This window comes from Coloeus monedula, assembly GCF_965178545.1.
Source record: "Coloeus monedula genome assembly, chromosome: 10".
NCBI lineage: Eukaryota > Metazoa > Chordata > Aves > Passeriformes > Corvidae > Coloeus > Coloeus monedula.
The window spans coordinates 18690255-18713586 of NC_138790.1; the positions used below are offsets into that span (position 1 = coordinate 18690255).

Consider the following 23332-nt stretch of genomic DNA (forward strand, 5'->3'; position numbering starts at 1 on the left):
TAATTTTTTTTTTCATTAGATGCAATCAAAACTTTGGGTGCAAATATAGGAACTTTCTCCTTGGTCCTAGATTGTGGCTTTAACTGTGCTTTCAGGCTCCCCTTTTCATCCATGTTTATTTATGTATGGATTTTTCTTTTTTTTTTATACTGGCCTGCTTTGCCCCATGATCCCCTATCCTGCATTCTGGTTGCTTTGCTGTAATTAATTTGTTTACTCTTTCAGTGCTGCTTGAGTAGAACACTGTAAAATCTTCTTAAGCACCAAAGTACCTCCAGCTCTTAAAGAAGAATCTATTTTTTATTTAAATCAAAGCAATACAATCCAACCAGCTTCTCATTCTCTTGCTCCTCCCAATGCACACATACTTTCCAGCAGTTACGAAACTGTAGAGCCACCCTACAGAAAACAGCTCATATTTTCATCTCAGCATTTACCAGCTTTTTTAATAGTGCAGATAGGCTGCAAGAACAATCCTTCCACAGCAAATCAGGAAGTTACGGCACCAGCTTGGGAAAACAGTGACAGGAAGCAGCAGCACAAGCAGGATTTTCCAAAGGTGAGAAGTCCCTCGTCATCTGCGGGAGTATGGAAGATATTTCAGAAAGGCCAGCAAAAAAGGAGGAGTGTCTCATTTGGCACAGTCACAACATGGTGCCAAGGGTCTGTGAGGGGTAGTGTGCTCAGGCTTCGAGCAGGGTGGGATGTTCTAACTACTGGGAGATGTCTGCAGTGGTGGGAAGGGTGCAGGGGTCCTTGGGCAAGCATGCCTTGTCTCATTTTGGGACACCACTGCATAGAAGGACAGGGCTTCATATGGAGAGGCTGGACTCAGCCAAGGTGGCGTGAGTCCTGCAAAGCAGGAATGGCATCCATAATCACGTTAATTACAGTCACTGAAATATCATGAGGGAATAAGAAAGACTCTGTATTCCAAAGTGTGTTGGAATCAGCCCTTTCCCTGCAGGTTAAAAGCACTATAGTGTGGACTGCATGAGGGAGGAGCTGCTCGCTTGTCACCTCCTTTAACTCCTTGAGGTGTCAGAGTCAGTTCCCCTAAGAGATCTCCTCACATGCCACTTGTGCTTTACGTGTCTCCTCCATAGCTGGTCCTTTGTCCCCATATCACCCACTCATTAAGTATCAAATGGCCAACCCAGATCCTAGTCAACTCTGGTCTTTGTGATTATTTCAGTCAAAAATACCTTTGGGCTTTGCCTCTCACTTAGGAGGATAAATCTACAACAATTGTCCCACCAAACAACTCAAAAGGGTGGGCAATAACTCGCTCACCAGGATGCTGACCCTACCCTCAACTTCCTGCTGTGGGGAGAGTTCTGGTGTCCCCAGCCTGCCTGCATCTCTCTGCTGGCATTGCTATGGCATCAGGGAAACCGGTGCTTGCATAAGTCCTGCTCCGTGCCCAGAGCTCTGGGACTCTGTAATAATGCTACAAGATGTAACTTAAATAAGAGCAGTATGTGGGCAGGCAGACACCACCCAGTGATTTGCATGTGCAAATACTTGTACCAAATTTAAAGGCTGCTTGTGAAACTAAGGCTGTAAGTATAGCTGGGGCTTGAAAGCAGTAAAAACCACCATTAAAGCAGTCCATTAAAGCACAATTACACACAACAATAACACACCTAACTGCTGTGGGCCCAATACAGCCATTCCCAAACTAGTCTGAAAGATTTCATATGGCAGGTTTCACATTTTGTGCAACTGTGCTCTACTGGTTTTATCTCTGTATGTATTAGAGCAGCACTGGAAAAACCTAGGTAAAGCTGGGGCCACATCCTGGTAGTCAACATAAAAAGTCATAGGAAGAGATAGTTATCTTAATTTCAGCAAATTTAAATAGACACAGGAGGGGAAAAAAGTGGGAAAGGAAACAAAAATGGGTTAAGGCACTTGCCAGAGGTTATAAATTAGGTCAATACCCAGGGCTTTAGAGCACTGGTCCAGTGACACATCCACTGCACAGCCCTGCCTCACACTGACCCAAACACTGAGAGTTTGGTTTCCTCCCGTCTGCACAACACTTAAGACACCTACTAATTTTCTACTCTCACCAGCAATGAGGACAAAGGGCAGATGACTGGATTTTGTTCTTCTGTGGCTGCCAGCTTTTCAAAGCCCTTCCACAAGCTTGAATAACACGTGTTGCATCTGGAGTTCCGAGGGCCATATTTTAAAGGGCTCACCACCCGGCAGCTCCTCCGGGAACACTGCCGGGAAGCAACCACCAGCCAGATGTTCAAAATAGCTCAGTACCAACTTGCTGAGACCTTTGGCCATTTACCATGGGGTCTGAGAGAGAACAGAACAATTTTGAAAGTCTGCAAAATGTAGTGTGCTGGGTATTTTTAAAATAAATGTTCTTCAAGATCTAGTACTTGTAAGGCAAATATTTAATGAGCCTTGGTAGCTCAGCTTTGGGCAATCTGGTTATAAAGCTCACCTATCTATGGGAAAAGGAACTGTTTTGCTTTACAAATGGAAGTGCACAAATTCTATGCCATGATTAAAGGGCTTTTTAAAAAACTGCAAATAGTAACAATTTTTAGAGACATGTAAAAGGCCTACTCAATTCCCCCACAGTTTTGTAATGGGATCCTGTTTTCCTTAGAATCATAGAAATTAATAAGTGGGAAAAAGATCTTTAAGATCATTAAGTCCAACCATTACCCAGCACTGCCGAGTCCTCCTCTAAACCACATCCCTAAGCACTTCCTCTACACATCTGCTAGATACCTCCAGGGATGGTGACTCCACCACTTCCCTGGGCAGTGCTTGACAACTCTTTCAGTGAATAAATGTTTCCTAATATCTAATCTAGACCTTCTCTGATGCAACTTGAAGCTATTTCTTCTTGTCTTATCTCTTGTTCCCTGGAGAAGACGCTAATCCTCACCTGGCTACAACCTCCTTTCAGGGAGTTGTAGAGAGTGAGAAGGTCCCTCCTGAGTCTTATTTTCTCCAGGCTAAACACCCCCAGCTCCCTCAGCTGCTCCTCACAGGACTTGTGCTCCAGATCCTTCCCCAGCTCTGTTTCCCTTCTCTGGACTTGCTCCAGCCTGTAAATGTTTTTCTTGTAGTGAGGGGCCCAGGACTGGACACAGGGCTTGTGAGGTGTGGCCTCACCGGTGCCCAGCACAGGGGACGGTCACTACCCTGGTCCTGATGGCCACACTACAATGGCCCAGGTGCCATTGGCTTTCTTGGCCACTTGGGCACACACTGGCTGATTCTTACCCATAAAAACCAACCCTATCATCACCATCATTAAGCTCTAGACAGTTAAACCACTCCCTAACACACAGAGCTACTCACGGCCTCTCCTTCCTCGCTTGTCCCTTCTGAAGAGGTTATAGCCATCCACTGCAGCCCTCCAGTTGTGTGAGTCATCCCACCATACTTCCATGATGGCAAGGATGTCATAGTCTTCCTGCTGCACTGTGGCTTCCAGGTCCTCCTGTTTGTCACCCATGCTGCCTGCACTGGTGTCCCTCAAATATTTGTGTGCCTCCCCATGCCTTATCTGCTGAGAGCCTGGGGACCTACACCCATCTCATGTATCAAACAGAAGGGTGGCTCCCAGTGTTAGCAGTGCCCACACTCACTTCCCCCATGTCAAAGCCAAACTCTTTAGCTTTTAAGTGCTTTTATTCATTTTTATAAGCCAAGAGTGACATATTCACCAGAGTTCATCACAGCTCTAGTTCTCCCCAGCCCCCCCATTTAATTTTAAGAAGGGGCCAGCCCCAATATTTGAAACTCCTGCTCCATTTCTTTCCATTCTCTTTTTCTTCCTTCCTTCCTTCCCCCTCGCCCCCTCCCTCCATCTCCTACTCTGTCCCCTTCAGAAGCCCCCAGGATGACACCGCTCATTGATGCTTCTCCTTCATTAGCATTTCAGCAACTTGGCTCAGTAGTTTCAGAGACAATCCGTCATGAGAAAACTGAAGAATGTGCCCCATTTGCATGATTCTGTGCCAGAATGCAACTTTTTCTCAGCTGTTCATTGTGTAATTTCCCCTTGAGCCTTCAACTTTCCCATGAAGTCCCAGAAATCATATTATAGAATTCCAGACCAGCTGCAATGCTCCAAAGATTAGTTTTATGGACATTTTAACCAATCTTACAGCTCGACAAAGAGAATCACATACATAAGAAACATGGTTTTACTTTCTGTTGTTAGGAAAGGCAATGTGCCTACTTGAATAAAGTCCTTTGAAACTACAAGAAGGAATTTATGCCCCATGATGAGAATGATCCAATAACTGTTGTGAATCCTTAGGCATATTTTTAACTTCCACTTGTACTGCCTTAATTATTTTATTCCTCTTACAATTAAATGTTTGTAATCCATTTTGAGAGTCTTTCTGAAATGAATGGATATGCAAACAACTTGATTGAAATGCTCAGTGCATATGACTAAAAGTTACTGGCTCTCACACATCAGCAGAACAAATCAAGCTTTTCGTTAGTTGGTTTTAGAAATCAAAAAGTGGATTATAAAAAAAGACAGGCAGATAAAACCTGCTTCTAATTACTTTCTAGAGGGCATCTGAGTTTGTAGAAATAGAAGAGTTTATTATATGAAAAGTAAGCAAGGAACTGAAAATTGGTGTGAAGCAATCAAACTACTTTGTCAATTAAAATGTATCCCATTAGGAAAATTAGGCACCTGTTCCACAAAAGTTAGACAATGGAGCATGGGAGGAGAACACTGCATTTTAACAATCTGGTTGCTAATTAAATTCTTTACTTTTTCCTATGTATGCCAATAACTATCATTTTTCCCATGTCATTTTTAACCTACTGAAACAGAACTCATTTTTAATTATTCTGCCTCTTAAAACCAGCAGATCTCTTCAATGCTTTCAGAGCCAGAGCATATAAAATACAAGCATTTAGATAAATATTTTAAATACTGTCTGGAGACTTTTTAATACAGATTTTTGTTGTCCCCCCCCTCCCCCTGTCAGTGGGGTTGGCTGTGTGAAAACCATCTTTGCTGACTCAGGTAAATATATGAAACAAACACAGGGACACACTCACACTATGGTGAGTGTATACTTATATATATCCTTGCATTGTGTGTGTATATATATATATATGGTGCAAAAATCCTATGGAATTAAAGCTTGCCAAGATTAGGACTTCTTAAACAGATAAATTAGGGTTCTTCCGATGTGAAAGATAGGGTTGGTTTTTTTTTGGTGAGAAGCTCACACGGTGATTAGAGTGAGGTTGTGGAAGATTTCATTAATTATAGGTGACTGGTTTTCCTCTCAGAGGACAGCTCAGGTCCCCCAGCTCCCCCTTGGCAGCTCATCTTAAATTGTTGTCTAACCTTTCTCTTAATTCAGCTCATCTTGAGCTGATGGGAACTGCTTTCATTCCACCTCTTGTGGAGGTAATGAAACAATCTTCTTATTCACTTGGTTCCTCTGAGCCAGTGACACACAACAAAAAACCCAGGGCCCTGATTAATGGCCGCTAATTAGCAATGTTAATGACCAGGTGTCCAAGAGCATGGCCAGCTTCTCTCAGCATGGAGTGATCCCTCAATGAGGGCCCTGCAAATCCAGCCCCAGTGACCCTTCCCCTCAGCTGCCAGTAATGAAGCTGAGCTCTCTCATTACACCCAGGAGAGGCTCAGGGGGAGGCCCAGGCCTTGAGAGCCAAACCCTTTCCTTCGGCTCTAGTGGGCCTTCCATTAATTAAGGTCAGCATTTTTGCTCTCCATCCCCCCCAGCCTCAGCCTTTTCCCCCTTAAAAAAAACCAACAAAACAACACCAAAAATCCCCCAACCCTCAAAGGTAAAAGATTTGGATGAAGGAAGGCTTAGTTTTTTCAGCTTTCTCTGCTTTCCCAGTGAAAAAGGTGCTTTTTCCCAGAGTGTTCAGGCTGCTTGCAGCCCCTCTTTCCCCTCGTGTTTTGAGCCCTCTGGATCCAGCTATGGACTGAGGGAAGTCTTCACTGGATGCAGTTGCTCTCTGCCAAGCCTTCCCTTCCACCTCGCAGTGAATAAGTACTTGTAAGAGCTCGAAGATGGAGAGAGATTTGCGCTGGCAAAGCAAAAAAAACCATGTATATCAGCTAAAAACCCAAATGCACATCTCCACAGCTCAGGCTGGCCACACAGAAATGTATTCATATATTATTTCTCATCAACACTTTTGTTATGCTTATTATTCTTAATTTTAGACACATAAAAAGTGAGTTTCAACATAAACAGCAAGTAAAATATGCTGCTTTGGCTGCAGTTTGTAACTCCTTTCCTGCAGCAGCTCGAAGTGGAGGTGCTGTCTGCTCTCTGCCTGTGGGCTTGGGACAGCGGAAAGGGGAATTCTCCCTGTCCAGCTGTGGCCCCAGCCTGGGCTGCCAGCTGCTGCCCGAGCCTCTGATCATCATGACACAGCCCATGTCTGTCAGGACAGGCTGGGGTGGATGGCAAGAGTTTTTAAGTTCTATAAATTGATCTTGATTTTGGTGGGAGGGAGCCTTTACAGGATGGGGGATGTTTTATCAGTGTGCGTGCAGCACATGGCTACAAAAAAGAGCCAAATGTTTAAAGAAATACAGAACTGCTTCATTTTTGCTTTTGCTTTCATTTTGCTTAGCAAATGTAGTGATATATGAGCAAGGAAATACTTGTAGTGCACCTGCCTGCAGCCTGTGTGGTAAGGCTGAGCACTTCTGGAGTTTCCAGAAACTTCAGAAGTTGACTTTATTAGCTTAAACTTTGACAGTGCAAATGTTTTCTTTTAGCTGGAAGAATATTACTACAAGTTTCTAATTTTTTTCAGTTGTGCACTGTGAAATGAAGGCACAAAATTAACATGCACTGAAAGGGAGTAGTTAAGGGAGCTGATGGGATGATAGGAAGCTTTTTACTCTAGGTCACATCTTGAGCTGGAAACGACAGAAAGTTAATACTGCAAGAATGTCATTTGGTGGCTGTTCTAAGATAAGGGGGAGCCAAGCTCAAGCCTTAATGTGTTAATGCCTTCACAAGTGCATTAACAGTAGTTGGGGACGTAGCTGGACACCATACTGCACCAATTGTTTTCCTATAAATCCTTAAGGGGGTGATTTCCATCTAACTATGTAATACTGTCTCCTTCCAAATGACAATTATTCTCTGCTCTCTTGACCATCTGGGAATTACAGCAGTGACTAACATGGCAAATTAATATCAGGGTGATAATGCATTTGGATTTCTCCAGTACAATTTAATGAGTTACAGAAAAGAAAAGGTGCTGCCTTTTGACATGGCTGGATGCTCAGGCACAGGAGGTGACACTCCAGTGACATGGCTACACTCCAGCTTCTATGCATAAATAAGTTATTAAACTTTTCATTCTTGCCTCGAGACAGTTTTACTGGCACCCAATTTGACTAGAGAAAAATCTTGCAAGATACTCTGGTTCATTCCCTGTCGATTAGTTGCTCTCCATGGATCCTTGGACTTTCTAAGCAGATGCAGCCTTGAAATTGTGCTGCTTTCACCTTGCACACAGCAGGTTATTCAGTAAGGACCTGCTCTGGCTCTGGCTTGCTTCACCTGAAACTGTAATCCTACAGTGGGTCAGCTGTCTTTTAAAAGGTGTTTTTGAACCTGACATGGATTTTGAATGAAGGTTTACATCTATTCCCTATCCAGAAGATTGCATTGACTGTCATTATAGATATGAAAGGTTCAGTTGCCTGCTCTCCCAGAGACCTCCTCAGAGATTTTGGGTAAGTTACTTATGGCCAATGAAGGTTGCTACTGAAAAGATGATATAATGATGGTGAGTGCATCAAAAATAAAAATGAATTAAAAAAGCTGATTGAAAACAAAACCCACCCAAAACCCAAAACCAAACCAGAATAAAAATTAGCCTGACCCTTAGCTTCCTGTGAAGAGTCATAACACCATTGCCTTTATTTTCTGAATTCAAGACAGACTGAAGCAAGGACTGACCCTTCATGTGCATTTCTGTGGCATCAAAATCCTATGGGAAACCAGTGGCAATTGAGGGCTTTAGCTACATGACATAAAGAAGAACAACTCGGTTTTCAAAATATCGTTCACTCCTTGTAACATCATTTCTAGCACCATGCTGTTCACACAGCCATGAAGAGCAAAGCAACTCCTGCAAACTGTAAGAGCTTTTGTAACTCCATCCTACACATCTAATTGATCAGCTATGCCAAAAAGAACAAAAGTCTTTCTATAGCTATAGTTATTCTATTACAGGTTATGCAGATAAGACTACAACTAGAGCCAGACACATTTTTTTCCAGATAAACCTTTTCCACTGACAAATACACATGATCACAAACTTTTCATGAATGGGCATTGAGTTCATCTCTTTTCTAGCTACAAGTCTGAAAATGTTTTCAATCTAAATTTACTTGCAGTTAATTAGAAAAGTCTAAGAAGCTTCAAACTGTGAAATACGAAATTTTTTTTTCAGTGTTTTAGTTAATCAAAATTTTGCCAAATGTTCAGTTCAGGCCTTCACCTCTGTTATTGCATACACACCCCTGTTATTGAAGAACCAGTTACCTGAACATCTTCACTGGCCTCCCTTCTGCCTCCTGGAAGCTTCTCCTTTCAGGCAGTGGCTGTAATGCCTTTCAAAAGTATCATCAAAAGTATTTCCTTCCTTACATTAGAGCATTGCTGAAGCCATTGCTTAAATAAAACAACCAGAACTCTGACTGCTCATTATCTAGTGGTAGTTCATTTATGAAGAAAATAGGGATCAAAAGCAAAGTTTTGCTTAGTTCCAAACTTTCACAGGCATTCGGACACAGCTTCTGTTCTGTGTCCCACAGGGAAGGAAGAAATGAGAAACACATGAAAGCAGTGACCATCATGGGGACCAAATCCCAATCACTGATGCCAAGGAAGTTCTGAGACTGACTTATGTAACAATGAGCTAGAGCCTTTGGAAGATGAGACCTACATGGAGTTGTGAAATCAGCTGACAATAAAGATGCTCATTCTCCTTAAACCCATACTGTCCCTGTTATGTGCCATATTCTGTTTAGTAAACTCTTCAGCAACAGCAAAAATCAGTCTCCAAAACTACTGAAATCTTGGCACTGGCAATATTTTGCCTTTATTCCATCTTGGTTATGCCTGCTATAAAGTCCCAGTAAGGATAAATCTGAGGAGTGCACAGCAAGCATAGAGTTTGGGATAAATGTTTTGATTGCTGAGTTAAATTCTTGGTTTATCTGACAATTTACTTTGCAACTACACTTTTTCAGGATTTTATGGATGATTTTCCAGTTGCTTTTTCTAATCACTTTCCACTACAATCTTTGCCTGTTTTCCCCATTGAAAAATGGACGTGGAACTACTTTCTCAATAAGACAAAGTGGAAATTCATTTGCTAATGTTTGCAAAGCAGTTTGCAATGACTGGTTTGTAGCTGTGCTAAATACAATGTACTATTAATAAAGTAATTAAAGAAAAATAAATAAGGAAGGAATTATGTGGATTCTGATAAAAGGCAACTAGTAACAAGGGAAGAATTTTGCCCATTATTGGAGCACATAGCTCCATAGGCAAATTAAAGCAAAGGCCCTGTCCTCAAAGTTTTGGGCAATCCAGGCTACATAATTGATTTGAGAAGAGCTACTCCAGGCTACTGTGTAATTACAGAAGTATTCACTCTTCTGGCTCCCACTCTCCTTGTCATGTTCTACCTCATTGCCCTTTATGCTAAAGCAAGCCTTTGTTGATGAGGGAACGGAAGCAGTAAGGACAAATAAAGCAATTAGCAGGTAGGGGGAATGCTACCACTGTTTAAGGGTAACACACAGCTTGTATTGGGACGTTTATTAAGTAGAAGTCTAGAGCCTGCAGGCCAGAAAGAAAACACAGGTAATCCAGAAAAAAATCCAAAATTTTAAAAAGACCCTTTCTCTTATGTATGTAGTATTCAAGAAATCTTGGCAGGAAATAAACATTTTCAAATAGTCTATACAAAACCCATGATGATTTTACTTAATATATTTTTAGTGGCTTTCTAATTCTAATTTCTAATTCCAGCTTTCTAATTTTACTTTTTTAAAAACCAGAATCTCATCACAAGAGCCCTCTTCTCTCCTGTTTCATGTGTGCATTGGCAGTAAGCAAACACCAATTTTTGAAGGGCTAAAATCTCATTTAAAGTTGCTGCAGAGCCAGCCAGGAGAGGGAGCCAAGACCTCGAACAAACCTTTCTTCCTGGCTCTCTGACACCCTGGGAAGGAAGCTGAGCCATTTTGGCCAGGGCTCCTCTGTGCTCACAGGGCTTGTATGAATGCATTGCATGAGGAGGGGACAAAAGTGACTGGGAAAAAAAATTACACATGGAGTCCCCAGGCGTCAAATGTTGGATGACTCATGGTATAAGGGAAAGAAGAAAGCAGAAGGATAAATGAGGACCAGTGGAAATGAGCAGTACTGTAGTTCCTCACTCATCAGGAGACCAGGACTGGAGATTGTTACAGTCCATGGACTCTGGTTCTCTTCATAACTCATTATCAGTTGAATTTGAGATAGGTATGAAGAAAATAATAGATTTTCTGCTGAGTGTGGTGGACTGAGATCATGGATGGTCTAAACTCAGATCAGAACTGCAACCCCAGGCACTGCAATGCACTGAAGTGCTGCTGCTCCTCCAGTGCTTGGGTGGAGTTTGGGTTCTGATCTCCAGAAATAAGTCTAAATTACCCTTTATCTCCATAATACACTAGTCCAAGGTGGAAGGCCATTGCATGGAAAAAAAAAAAAAAGAAAACAGAGAACAGGTGGAACATGAGAGGACAAAATAACCATGTTTTTAACTTTTAAGAGAAGAAATATTAGAAATTAGGAGGATCATTTCATTCAGGGCAATTTTTCATGTTTTTCCAGCTGAAAAACTAGAAGAAAGGAGAAGATTCTGAGCCCAATTTAATGTTCTCATTTTTTTCCATTTCCAAGTTTTCAGTATTTATAAATATAATTTCCCTTCATTTTCTTCCAGTAAAATAAAAGACATTGAGACCAGTCTGTAATGGAGAAAGCAATCATTAGAAAAATTTAAAAATTCTTTTTCGCTAACTAAACTGAAAACTGTATTTCAAACTAAAACAAAAATGGCTTCATTTTGACTCCTTTGTCCTCAAACTTTACTCTGAAATGATAAAATGTTGAAGTGTACACTTTTGGCGTTTTTTTCTAAAAATCTTTAGGAATTTCATTTTTCTTCAAGCATTTTAAACATTTTTAATTATTGCAATTGCTACAATCATTTATTTGTAGACTCAGATAACAAATTAGTTCCTCAAATTGATTTTTTTACTATATGGTTTTGATTTCTTTTTGCTCATAGTGCAGATACCAACTTCTCAGAAGTGCATCCAAAATAAATTAATCATGAATAGTGACAAACTGAATTGAAAACAAAGAGAATTTTTTGTTATTTTTTAACTATTCTTATCTTACAGATCAAAGTATTTGGATTGGAGACAAACACGTTATACTTTATTTCCTGAACTACTTTCTCTTTCTGGAAGCCTGGCAGTATTTCTTCAGGCACTGCACCCAAGCTTTGAAATGGTGAGGTTATCCAGATCCTCCAACAGGAAGTGAGGGATCAGCTTGGAGATGTTTCTGAACATCAACCCCAAGAATAGAAATCAGTGGAGAAACTTCTCACAGCTCTTTTCTGGAAGCTCAGGGGAAACAAGTTAGTATCTGTGCCTAAAGTTAGATGCCAGGAGCATTTTTCACTCCTTCTGGTCTCTGCAAAGCAAGATCTTCCTCAAGCAACACTGATACCAATCTGCAGAAGAGAAGACTGAGGCACATGGAGAGGCAACTCTGCATGGAAATGGTTGGCTGGAGACCTGAACCAGATACCTGAAATCCCATTCTGGTGCTCTCTCCTTGAATCACAATGTGCTGGGGTGCAGGGAAATCTGCCTTGCTACACTTGCTTTGTACACAGACACACAAGTTAATTTCCCAGACTTTAGAACCTGGCCACGTGCTGCAGGACTCCATGGATTATTGTGTTTCCAACAAGTGGGAATAAAAGCTAGAGCCTGCTGTATGAATGACTGCAGACTGTGTCCTGTCAGTGGCTGCGTGGCAGTGGCAGAAGCAATATCATGAATCCCCAGAGCTATCCTGTAAATCTTTGTTAAGTCAGGGGGAGTTTCAGGTCTGTTATTAAATGTTCAATTACAATCTGCAAGCAACAACAGAAGCAAATTGATAAAAATAGGGTAGGAGACAATAGATTTCAAGCAAAGGAAACCACTAAAATATGTTTTTGTAGAGAGTCTGGAGTAATATGAATAATGAACAAATTTGTAAAAATCAAAGTCTATTTGCAGATGAATAATAAACAGGGAAAAGGGCAGGACTGGCTGAATGAATTATGCATTATGAATCATTTAACAAGCATCAATATCTATAAAGATAATGGTTCTAATGTAAATAACTAGCTTTAATATTTATGCAGCCTTAATAGTCTGGGGAGTCTGTAATGACAGCTAAGAATTATACCTCCCCTCAGTGTTTTTTCAATGGAAAACAGGTTTATCACAGTGTCACAAACCCAACACAGTTTCATGCTAGGTTTGATACACCCTTAACTCCACTTTGGACCCCGTCTGCCCTAATGCTGGAGTCTGGACAGAACCACCACTTCTAATTGACAGCAATGCCATGGCAATAAAATCAGAGCCTTCTGAGCTAGGTATCACAGAGCATTCAAACAGTGACAAAGCTGGCTATTTCACTTTCTGCTTTGAGATAAGGATCTCTGTACCAACTTAGCGCAATCTCAGCAGCGAGAGGAGAAATGAAATGAAAAGTGCCCTCCCCTCCCCTCCGTGCACGCAGTTCTGTGTGGGAACAGGAGAGGCCCCAGAAAGACCTGTGCAATCACAGCTGGGCTGTTTGTTGCCTGGCCCTGTGCACAGTCACACCTTGTTGCTCCTCTGCCACAAGAAAAGGCCACCCGGCCCAGCAGTCCCAAGGCAAAGGCAGAAAGGTTTCCATAATTCATTCCTGTGTGTCATTCTCACCTCACGGAAGTGCCAATGTGCCAGCACGGGCACGACCCTGCCTGGGCTCCCACGGCTGACAGCAATGCCAAAAGTCAGGGAGTGACTGGGAAGGGATTGGGTTTCTCTACCCCCTTTTTGTTAAACTGAGGTTACATCACAGGAAAAATTGTTTATTCACAAGAGCAAAAGCAGCTGAATGCAGCACCATGCACCCAGCCCCTGATCATGGCAGCAGAGGGCCCAGTTTTCCCAACCATTCTTTCTCTTTCAGAGCAAGAACACTGATTCCTAAAGAATTTTCACACAGACCTTGGGGAGACAAGGTTGCCATGTCCATTCTCCTTCTGTGTGGCCATGGATTTCTGCAAAACCTGCTTACTTGGAGGTCTGATCTGGTACTTGGAGGTCTAATCCCCGGCTCTTAATTCAGATGCAAAACTGGCACATACTAAGGGTGACGCTATATTGAATTGCATAGAACCTGCAAAATATGTTGAGGGTTTTTTCAGAAATAACTTGACCTGCAGGATATTAATATAATGGCAACTACCCCTGCAGGATATAAAACTGGCACTGACTCTAAGAACTTCCATTAGTGTTGTAGGTTTCTAGGCCCAGTAATGGTCATTTCATCTGAACATGTGGAAATAAAACCAAACCATAATAGGACTTAAAAAGCATTCAATGCATATTTGTCCATAAACACATCATATAAATAAAAACTCTTTTTAAAAAAAGGTGCCAAATGAATCAATGTGTATTCTATTATGGAATAACTATATCCCTTACAACATGTGTTGCTGAAGCAAATAACTTTAGCTGGTACAATAATATTTTCCATTTTGTGGTACAGTTTATATTTTGATCTATTGATTAAGGACCTGCCCCTGAGGAAGTTAATAACAAGAGTTCCCCAGGCTTAAAAGAAGGAAAAACATGTAAATGATTTGGCTGCAAATAAGGAAACAAATGTATTTCTCCTCCCTTTCTCCTAGCGAGAGTGAATGCTGAATACAAAACCAGTTGAAGACAGTGGAAAGATTTGCTCTTTACTTCAGCAGCTGGAAGTAAAGTTTTGGATCTGGCCCCTAAGCATGTATGCGTGAGATAAATTTTGGCACTACTGGAAACCCCACCTCATACCTCCCACTGTGAACATGTCATCTTTCTATGTGCTCATGCATGCCAAAGCTTTATCTCTTTTGAAATATTGCCCAGAATCAAGCTATGTTTACTCAAATAATAGGAGATCCACTTATATGCAATAATTTCTTCAATGGAGAGGCTGTCTTTCCACAGTTGTACTTTGGACTTTGTTCCTAGTTTAGCTTCTGTTTTTCTAACTTGATGTTTTTATCCAGGTTTGACAAGAGGGTTGGATTTTTGTTGGGTTTTTGGTTTTAGTTTTTTTTGAAGTTACACACCTGGAATTAGCTTTTCCTGCCAAGAATTACAGTGCACCTGGAAGTACTAAATCATTTAAATCTGTTTTTTAGTGGTTTTGCACAATGGAATTGCATCTCTTTAAATCTTTCTTACCTTTTGCAAAACTAAATTGCAACTCTAGACAGAGCATTTTATGAGTATGTAGATAGTGATATCATGAGATAGTTGTGCCCTACTAGTGTCTGCCTCTAAGGATCCCAGAGGCAGTTAGCTGAGAATTACATCTCCGGGTTTCTTTCCTCTGCGGTGGCTCTGCTTACCTACATAACATATGGAAATGTGAGCATACACTTACAGCAGATTGTTTGCTATGTTTACACCAGTTCTAACACTAATCCCCATTAATGTTTGATATTGCTCCCAAAGAGTTTAAATAAATGTCAGGCCTCAGATCCATTGCATACGTGTTAGGCATCGTATAAACTTCAGGTAGAAAGATACTGAAACACTGTGGGGTGCCCTTTTTTTAACATTACTTTTACTGACTGGATTAACCACATCAGTGTATGCAAAGCCCTGCTACTTTCATGATTTCTGTCATCACATTTAAGAGTCCTATTTTCAAGAAAAACATAAGCCAGTTTCACATCACCTTAAGAGACCAGTGTCTTGCTTCTGCTCTCAGTTACTTCCATTTATCAAATCTGTGTGTGAGTGCAAAGTGAAAGAACAGCCAGATGCACACAAACATAAAACTTTCTTCCCCTCTGTTAAAGAATATCAGACACAGCCATACTAGTTGCACTTTGCTGCAGAACAATAACCACCAGGGTCAGGGCATAGTTTGCCCCAGGCTGTGTAGCCCATCCAGCAGCAGCCTGGGTGCCTTAACTTGCAAGAAAATATTTAACTGCTGTGCAGAGAGATGTGCAAGGGAACACCCTGCGGACCACAGAAATGACAAGTGCCAGGCAGATTCCCAGCTCAAGCTGCTCCTTTTCCCAATACGAGCTGTATGTGCTTACTGGGACTTTATTTACTTTACAGTAGAGAGACATCTAGAGACCTTCATTCTTAGCCCACCACGTGGACACTGAAGATGGTCAGGCCTCCTCTGTGCCAGGCATTCCCTTTCTCTCTCACCTTCCTTTCCCAATTTGATTATTTTACATGAGGCTGTTTCTCATGCTGATTTTTTTTTTTGTAATTACTGTTTCAGAGGCTCAGCTCTGAGGCTGCAAAGCATTCCTATCCACCACCACCACCTCTATCAGACATATTTGGGATGCAACCACTTTGCATTTAGAAGACTGCTTCTCATTATGTTTACATAGTGCCCAGTTCAACAGGACCCTGATCTTAGCTGAAGCCTTTCTGAAACCCTTGTATTGTCATACAGGCAATAGCAACAATATTCAGCTACAAAAGTCACCAGCACAAACGAGCAACACTGTGGGAGAGTGCCTGGGGACAGCAGTCAAGAGTAGAAAGTGGTTATTGAGACAGGCTTGTAATTGAACAGAGTTGATCTGCTCCTTTAGGCTAAAGACAACTAATTTTCACTTCAGCCAACCACAGAAAAAGTAAATAAAAGCTGTAGACACAGCCATATCTCTTAGAACACAGTGTTGTTTAGTAACAAAAATAATTGGACTTCACAAGTTAATAGGTTTTGCAGCAGGAGATAATTTTATGTTAAATGATTAAGCTGTGTCTCGACCTTTGCTGGGCTCATTATATCCTTTAAGTAGTTCAAGTTTCCAGATAACCAGCAGCAGGACCAGGTAAGCAGGCAAAATTAGTATGGCTGGGAAAATTTGTATCTGTCACACAGGTCTGGTTCCCACACACTCTGGTTACATCATTACTTAGTCTGTTAACTAGGAAACCAATTAGGCCAGAGAGCTACTGTCAGGTGACCAAAACACGAAAATGCACAAGAAACCCTACCCGAAAGATGGGATTTCAGCAGAGGCCCACAGATAGCCGACTCCTCTTCTGCTGCACTGCAATTTTCGTATTTCATTTCACCTTTGCTTTCAGGCTGAGCTCTGAGGTCCCACAGATTGATGGTTGAAGGAGCCTTGTTTCTCCCCTCAACAGGTGCGCTGAGAAAATTGTTTCCTGCATCAAAAATTACACAAAATTATGTAATAATTTCTCTCATTCACTATGGCAAATTTCCTTCTCCTTCACACCTTTTAATTTACAGGGTGAGAACAAGGCAGTAAGTACAGAATTGAATGCTGCACTTTGGTTAACAGTATGTTCATCTTAAAGGAAAAGGTTGTGTAAGACCAGGGTGCAGCTAAAATTCAAGGCACAAACACCTTCAGCAATGATTGTTTGTTTTCTGCAAATGCTGAAGACATTTCTCCATGCACAGAGGAAGCACAAAGGTCTCTGGGCTCACCCTCAGCAGAGAAGTGCACGGGCAGAGGAGGCCAGCATAGGGCACTGGGAGGACAGGTGAAAGCTAGTTTCCTGTAAAGCATGCATAAGAAGGGAATAAATACACCTAATTTCTATATTATATCACTGATCTGGCTAAAATACAGCTTACATGACTATAATATTTTTTATGTGCATGTACTGTAGACACGTGCTCATTATATATAAATGTATGTGTATGGCATACTACAAGTGATGTGAATATTTTCTAGCTTGCACATCTTTCCTGATTCTGGCATCACCTGAAGAGCTCACTGACCTGCTAAGTCTTTGCTTTTACCTACAGAAAACCTGCAAACACCTTCAATACCTTTGCTCTGGGCCAAGAGCACTAACAAGCCACATGCTCTTATGTTCTTGTTCAGATTTGTTTTCTGTAAGGACAAGGAGAAAGAAGGAAAGAGTTGATTAAACCTCACCTCAAAAACCTCAAGAAGAGACTTCATGAACCAGAGGAGGGCAGGCTGAGGGTGCCTGCCCCACTGGAGGGTGATACTCAAGTACCAGCACTGCTGTTTGATCCATAGCACAGTGCCATTGGGCTAGAGGGTTTCCTCCAGTGTGGCCCCCTTCATTTCTGATGACCTGTTATCTTTGGGAAAATTTTTTGGAAAATGGTTATCAGAGGAAGAAAACTAATCAGAAATACTTTCCTTCCCAATGATTTCGTTGAGCAGACGGTTTGATCGGTGGGTAGAGAAGAGCAAACCAGTCCCTGCCGGATGCCTGTCAGCTCAGGGAACCAGGCTCTCACATGTTTTCCAGCACAAGCTCCTCATTATTAATTCATGCTCCAGGTCCTCTGTACATGCTGTTACTAATATTAGGTTTCAACAGAGTAATGAGCAACAGCAATAGACTGACTATCTTAATATATTTTAAATAATGTTTGAAATATTGAATTTGAGTTTGGATTTTTAATTAGAGCCTGGGCAGGGTATTGACAATCTTCCTACTGTTTTGCAGCCAGCAAGCAAATAAGATAGGGATTGTTCTGATCTGAACACTGAAAGCCAGTCTGATTTAGGGGATGGATCTGAAATACAACACCAAACTTTAAAGCATGGGGGAAATTTGGCTCTAGCTTAAGCAGACAGACTTTGACCCATCCCTATAATAAAAAATGACTTTTGATATGGGACTTTTGTAAAAGTAAATAGTTGTGAGACCAGCACTTATGGATATGCTCTGGAACATCCTGTCAGTGAGTTGCCCAGGGACAGTTTGACTCTCAAGGACACCACTATTATTAAATAAAGGGGACATGGGGTAACTGGGCATAGAGAAAAAGGATTTTTGTGGTTTAAATATAAATATATAGTATAAATTGATACCTTTAGGACATATACAGTAGGAAAAAAAAATAAGGCAGGCAAGCTGTGGGTCTGAAACCCTACAGGGCTTCCAAGTCCTTCCCACTGCTGTGCTGCAAGCAGGAGCATAGGTCAGCATCTCTTCCCTGGTTGGACATACATATATTAAAGGACTCATTTAAAATTGGAGCTGGGTAAAGAGCTAGAGCCATTTTCCTGTGAGCATGCTCATTTCTGAATGTGCTCCCTTTGAGAGGGAGTTCTCAGTGAAGACTTTGCTGTTCTGGAACTCACTCTTCCCACTTGGTCTGTTGGAGTCTGAATACATTGACCTACGGGGCACAGTGCGAAGCCTAACTATTTTCCCAGGATTTTTCTGAATGAATGACTTGAGTAGGTAGAGGGAAGAATGTTTCATTTGTACAGTACATGGAGGCTTTTAATTAATAATGTTCCCATTTGAATGCCTATTGTATTTTTAAATGTGCTTTGTACATAGACCTAGAGCATCGGATAACTGCAGGGGGTTTTTTTCCAATTAAAACAAAAAGAAATCTCACAACAATGTGGCATTGCTGCCACATGTCTTTTTGCGATATCTTTATACAGTGCCTAGCACAGTAGTCTCTGATCTGGACCATGACTTCTATGTGCCAGCACCTAGACAGAACTGTCCAAACTATGCCAGATCTCAAGGAGATGAAGTTTCACACCAGTTGGAGAGCTTGACCCTGCTGATCATCACTGTAAGGCTGGGGATGTTCTTCAGTCAGTAACTGACATTAGAGAAGTGCCCAGGCTCCTCAGGGCAGCTTTACCTTTTTCCTGTCTGGGTTTGGAGCTCTTGAGAGATTGGGTCTTTTCTTGGTTACGCTGGGCATTTCATATTTTTATAACATGAGAAACAGCCTGGTGAGTCTTCTCACAGCAGACAGGTTTTGTCTAATGAAAATAAAGCTCTTTGTAGGAATTGAAGTTTGTACTGGTTCCTACAGTTTGAGTAAGAGTTTTTCAATTTTTTTTTTAACCTTTCTCAATAAAAAGATACTCAGTTTTGATATCACAGATTTCCAATTTTTTTTGTCTGCTTTGGTCCTTTCCAAACACCCTGACACAGCCTGAAGAAAAACATTTTATATTTTCATATTAAAATGTCTCCAAATTTAAAATTTTCCTACAGAGAGATTTATTTAGCTGTTGGGTTCAGCTGGTGGTCTGTGGGTGAAATGTGATTCAGGGAAATGCTTTTATATGGTCCAATTCTTTCTCCCTGTGGGAGATACAGGCACCTTTCCTATAGGACATGCTTCTAAAGCACCTGAGTACATCCTTCTGTGCCCGATCACCACATTTTTCTGATTTCAGTCTGCTGTTACTTTTTTTTAAATCTACACCTGGACCAGTGTGTCAGATATTTTAAGGAGACAGATGAGGGCGCTGCCAGCAAACTGGAGTTTTATTGCTCAGCTCATTGTGTTTAAGCTGTTTTCTTGATGAAGAAGTTGTTGTGCAAAGACAAGTACCCAACAGGCTCTTTCCACACGCTGCATTTGTCCTTGTTGTTTCAGTTCTCTCTGTGTTTTGCTGCTGGAGCAAACCACCCTTCCTGAAAGCCTTAAAAACCCCTCCTGCCACCTCCGCTTTTTCATTCCTTTTCACTGAGTAGGCTGCCAAAATTGATTTCTGGTTATTTACTGCAACATCTTTTACTCCATTGCCATGGGACCTTCCCTCCCTGATCAGGCAAGCGCATGGCAAAGGACCAGGTGAACTCAAACCTGTCACCAGAATCTAAATGCAGACCTCCTTTGAGAAACACCATGGAAAACCACACCATTTTTCATTCTATCTGAAAACCCTGTAAGAATCTTACACTTAAATCAGGTATTGCACAAGCTTCCTTATGTAGCTCACCACAACCCTGATCTGCACTACTCTTGTATTTCTATCTCCCTTAGGAAAGATGGAATGGTTTGTACTGAACTGTGAGAAGAGCTCAAATTTCTACGACTTCTGCCCTTACATGAGGATGCACAAGGGTCAGTTAAAAGGACAGGGCTGGGTTTAGCTTTAAGACAAGATAAAACACCACTTTCCAGAAGAAAAGCGCTGATGAGATGCATTATTCCTCAGAGTAACTAATCCATTGCAGGTACAATGGTCAGCATCTTATTCTGTTTCTTGATTTTACTATACATGATGCATCTTCAACAGAGTTAAAGGCCCTTAACTTTCCATTGCTTTTGCAGTCAATGGAATCCCAAGAATATTTTGACTGGAAAAAGATCATAGTTTTCCACAGGAATGATGGTACATAGGTAGGAGGAATAAACAGTTTCAGATCTAAAAGCCCTTCCTATATAAAATATGTTTTAAAAACCAGTTCACAACAAAGTGCTCTCAGGCAGTTAAGATCTACATCCAAAGGGATGAGGTACAATCACACATATCAAGTGTCCAGCACTTCAGAGTATAGATGTTCAGCTGTGCTTGCTTACGCTGGCAATGAGATACCACCAAGCAAAAGAATAGTTTACTGCAACTGCCTTTCCCTTAAGGGTTCCTCTTTTAAGACACTTTTCTGAACACATGCTATGGTGGAGAATGTTGCGACTGAATTATTCAGTCTGTTTCGTGTTAGAAATTTGTACACAAAGTCTGAAAGATTGGCAATCCCTGCTCTTTTCTGATTATGCTGAGTGTGACGAGCTCTGGGACACAGCCTTGCAACAATGCTAGGAAAGAACACACTCCAGAGTGACTGAACTGACTCCAGAGTCTACAGCAGACAATAACTCTTCAAAATAAGCCACACAGGTAGTGATAACCCATTACAGATACCTAACTCCCAACACTAGAAAAATACGAGTGACAGTGGGAAATGCTTACAATGGCTCACCTTGGGTGTTCACATCTGTCAAAAGCAGATGTTTTTTCTCCACCTAAGCTAGACTGTAGTTTTGGTGTTCTCAGGTCCAGAGCACCCATGGGTATTCAGACAACATCCCTGGCTTGCTATGACCATTCCCATCTCATCTGGCTGTGAGGTGAGGTGGTGAGATCTGTATCATATTTCTATGAGCTGCACAAATGCTGCTTCCAGATTCAGCTGCTGCAAAACATTTTACATGAGTCTGAACAAAGAGCTTCCAGCTGGTCCAGGCTGAAGCAACATGTTTGCTTCCTTCTCCCTTTCATCTCTAAGCTCATTCATGCTGAGAGTGAATATAATTGCTCTCTATAAATACATTCAGGTTAGGCACTAAAGCAAGAGAAAAGATACTTGAGCAAATGGACAATGATGACACAAGAACAAATGATTACTAATGAGTAATGAATAAATTCAACCCATAAATTAAAGCTTCTGAATATCAAAAGACTGAAGTTCTGTTCCACCTTTCCACTAAAACTAGGAAGAAAAGAAATAGAATTATTTTGTCAAGCTTAGTAAATGTATAGACTATGAGATACAGTTGCTTACAGCAGCAAAGGAATGGACTTGGTAATATACAAGATCCCTTCCACTCCTATGCAAATAGTAAACACAAAGTATAAATCACTGCCTGGAGTTTATGAGTCTTCTGTTTTACTTTTATTTCAAGCCCTTTGGAATCTGACTTTTTTAGTGTTCCACTAAAGTTGCTCTTGCAAAATCTCTTACAGGTTCTTGATGTAAGAGCCAACACCTAATAATTTTTGTTTCTGACTTGTCAGATATCTACTAGTTGAGCATGAGTAACCTGATGGCTTATCTTCCTCAACTTCTGTGAAAGACTTTCTTCATCTGCCTTTTTCTCCTCTAGAAGTTCCACAAGTTCAGTTGTGATTCTTTTCTCATGTCTCTTTACACCTGACCTGAAAACATAGCCCTTCACAGAAATATCACAGTAGCCATTCTATTCCAAATTACCTCCCTTTCTCTTTAGACTTTTCAATGGACAACTTGCTACCACCCAGCACAGTAAATATAACACATGGTAAATAAGAGGCCTAAAGCCTGTTTGGGGAATTTATTTACTTTACTTTAGTTACGGTGTCAACAAGGAGATTTTCTGAATTAGGCTGAACAGCCCCGACAGAATCTTCTTCCTACCTGTCACCCATACTTAGGAATTGCAATTTCTGACCCGAGTTTCTCTAGGTCCTCATGCTTCAGCTCTGTGGAAAATTTACCAGTTCTCTCCTATTACACAAAGCTAAGGGTCCTGCATATATTGTGTGCTGATGCTGAAATTTCTTTTTTCTCTTGTTTTGATGAGTGCGGATTTAACCTATTGCCTGCCTGCCATCCATCCATCCATCCTGCTGTAGCAAGAAATATTTTTTGTTGGCCAGTTTCCTTCTTAGGTGTCTCTCAACTATATTTCCTTCTTTTATCAGATGATACAAGGCTTTGTCTTTAATCACAAGCTCATTTGTTGACCTCCTGCATCATCTTGAGCCCCTAGACATGAGCTCCCCCTCACAATGTCCACCCATGCACCTTCCCACACCTACTTGCTTGATTTTCAGTTTATGTTCTTTTCTAGCCTTCATCTCCTGGGAGCAGCTCTCTGGTGACTTCAAGTAATTTCATTATCCTCCTTCAAAATGCTGATGCAAACTCTTCTGACAAATTATCTACAAAAAAATCAGACCAAAATTTTAAAGTTATTTCTATGATTATTATTTATTAATGTTATCAATAAGGTTTGACTGGTTCTTTGTGCCTCCTCCTATCTTGTCTGTTATATACTTTGTAAATGGTCATGGGCAATGACTGGCCTCTTAATCTGTATTTATACAGGAGTTAGTTCAGTAGTATTCTGGATCTTGAGAAAGCCCTATGCTGATGCTCAGCTGTGACAACAGAAGAAATAACACTGTTGGGCCAGGAACATTGTTCTTTCTCTTGTTCCAGCTACTGCCATTCCCTGTCCAACAGTGAGTACTGTTCAGGGGTTTCTGGTCTTTACCTTTTATACTGGACCTCTGGGACTCCCTCTGCTTTGCTGACATTCCTCATAATGATTTTTTTTCTGGAAGAACAGAACTGTCAATGCATTGAATGAAGAACTAGGATATTTTTAGTAAGAAGACCGCTGAGGTGACTTCATGTCATCCAAAGAGCAAACTGAGC

The 23332-nt window shown here is 41.2% G+C and overlaps 2 long non-coding RNA genes across 2 annotated transcripts in view; both read right to left on the bottom strand.

The window, feature by feature from the left end:
- Positions 1-331: 331 nt before the first annotated feature.
- LOC309576810 lies at positions 332-22724 on the bottom strand. The gene is made up of 3 exons (XR_014226717.1): positions 22711-22724; positions 16400-16573; positions 332-578 (listed from the first exon to the last, which is right to left on the bottom strand). It is a non-coding gene; the product is annotated as an uncharacterized lncRNA (long non-coding RNA).
- Positions 22719-23332, bottom strand: part of LOC309576811 — a 228406-nt gene continuing 227792 nt past the window's right edge. Inside the window, exon 3 of the long non-coding RNA XR_014226718.1 lies at positions 22719-22833. This is a non-coding gene — a long non-coding RNA (uncharacterized lncRNA). The remainder of the gene's footprint in view (positions 22834-23332) is intronic.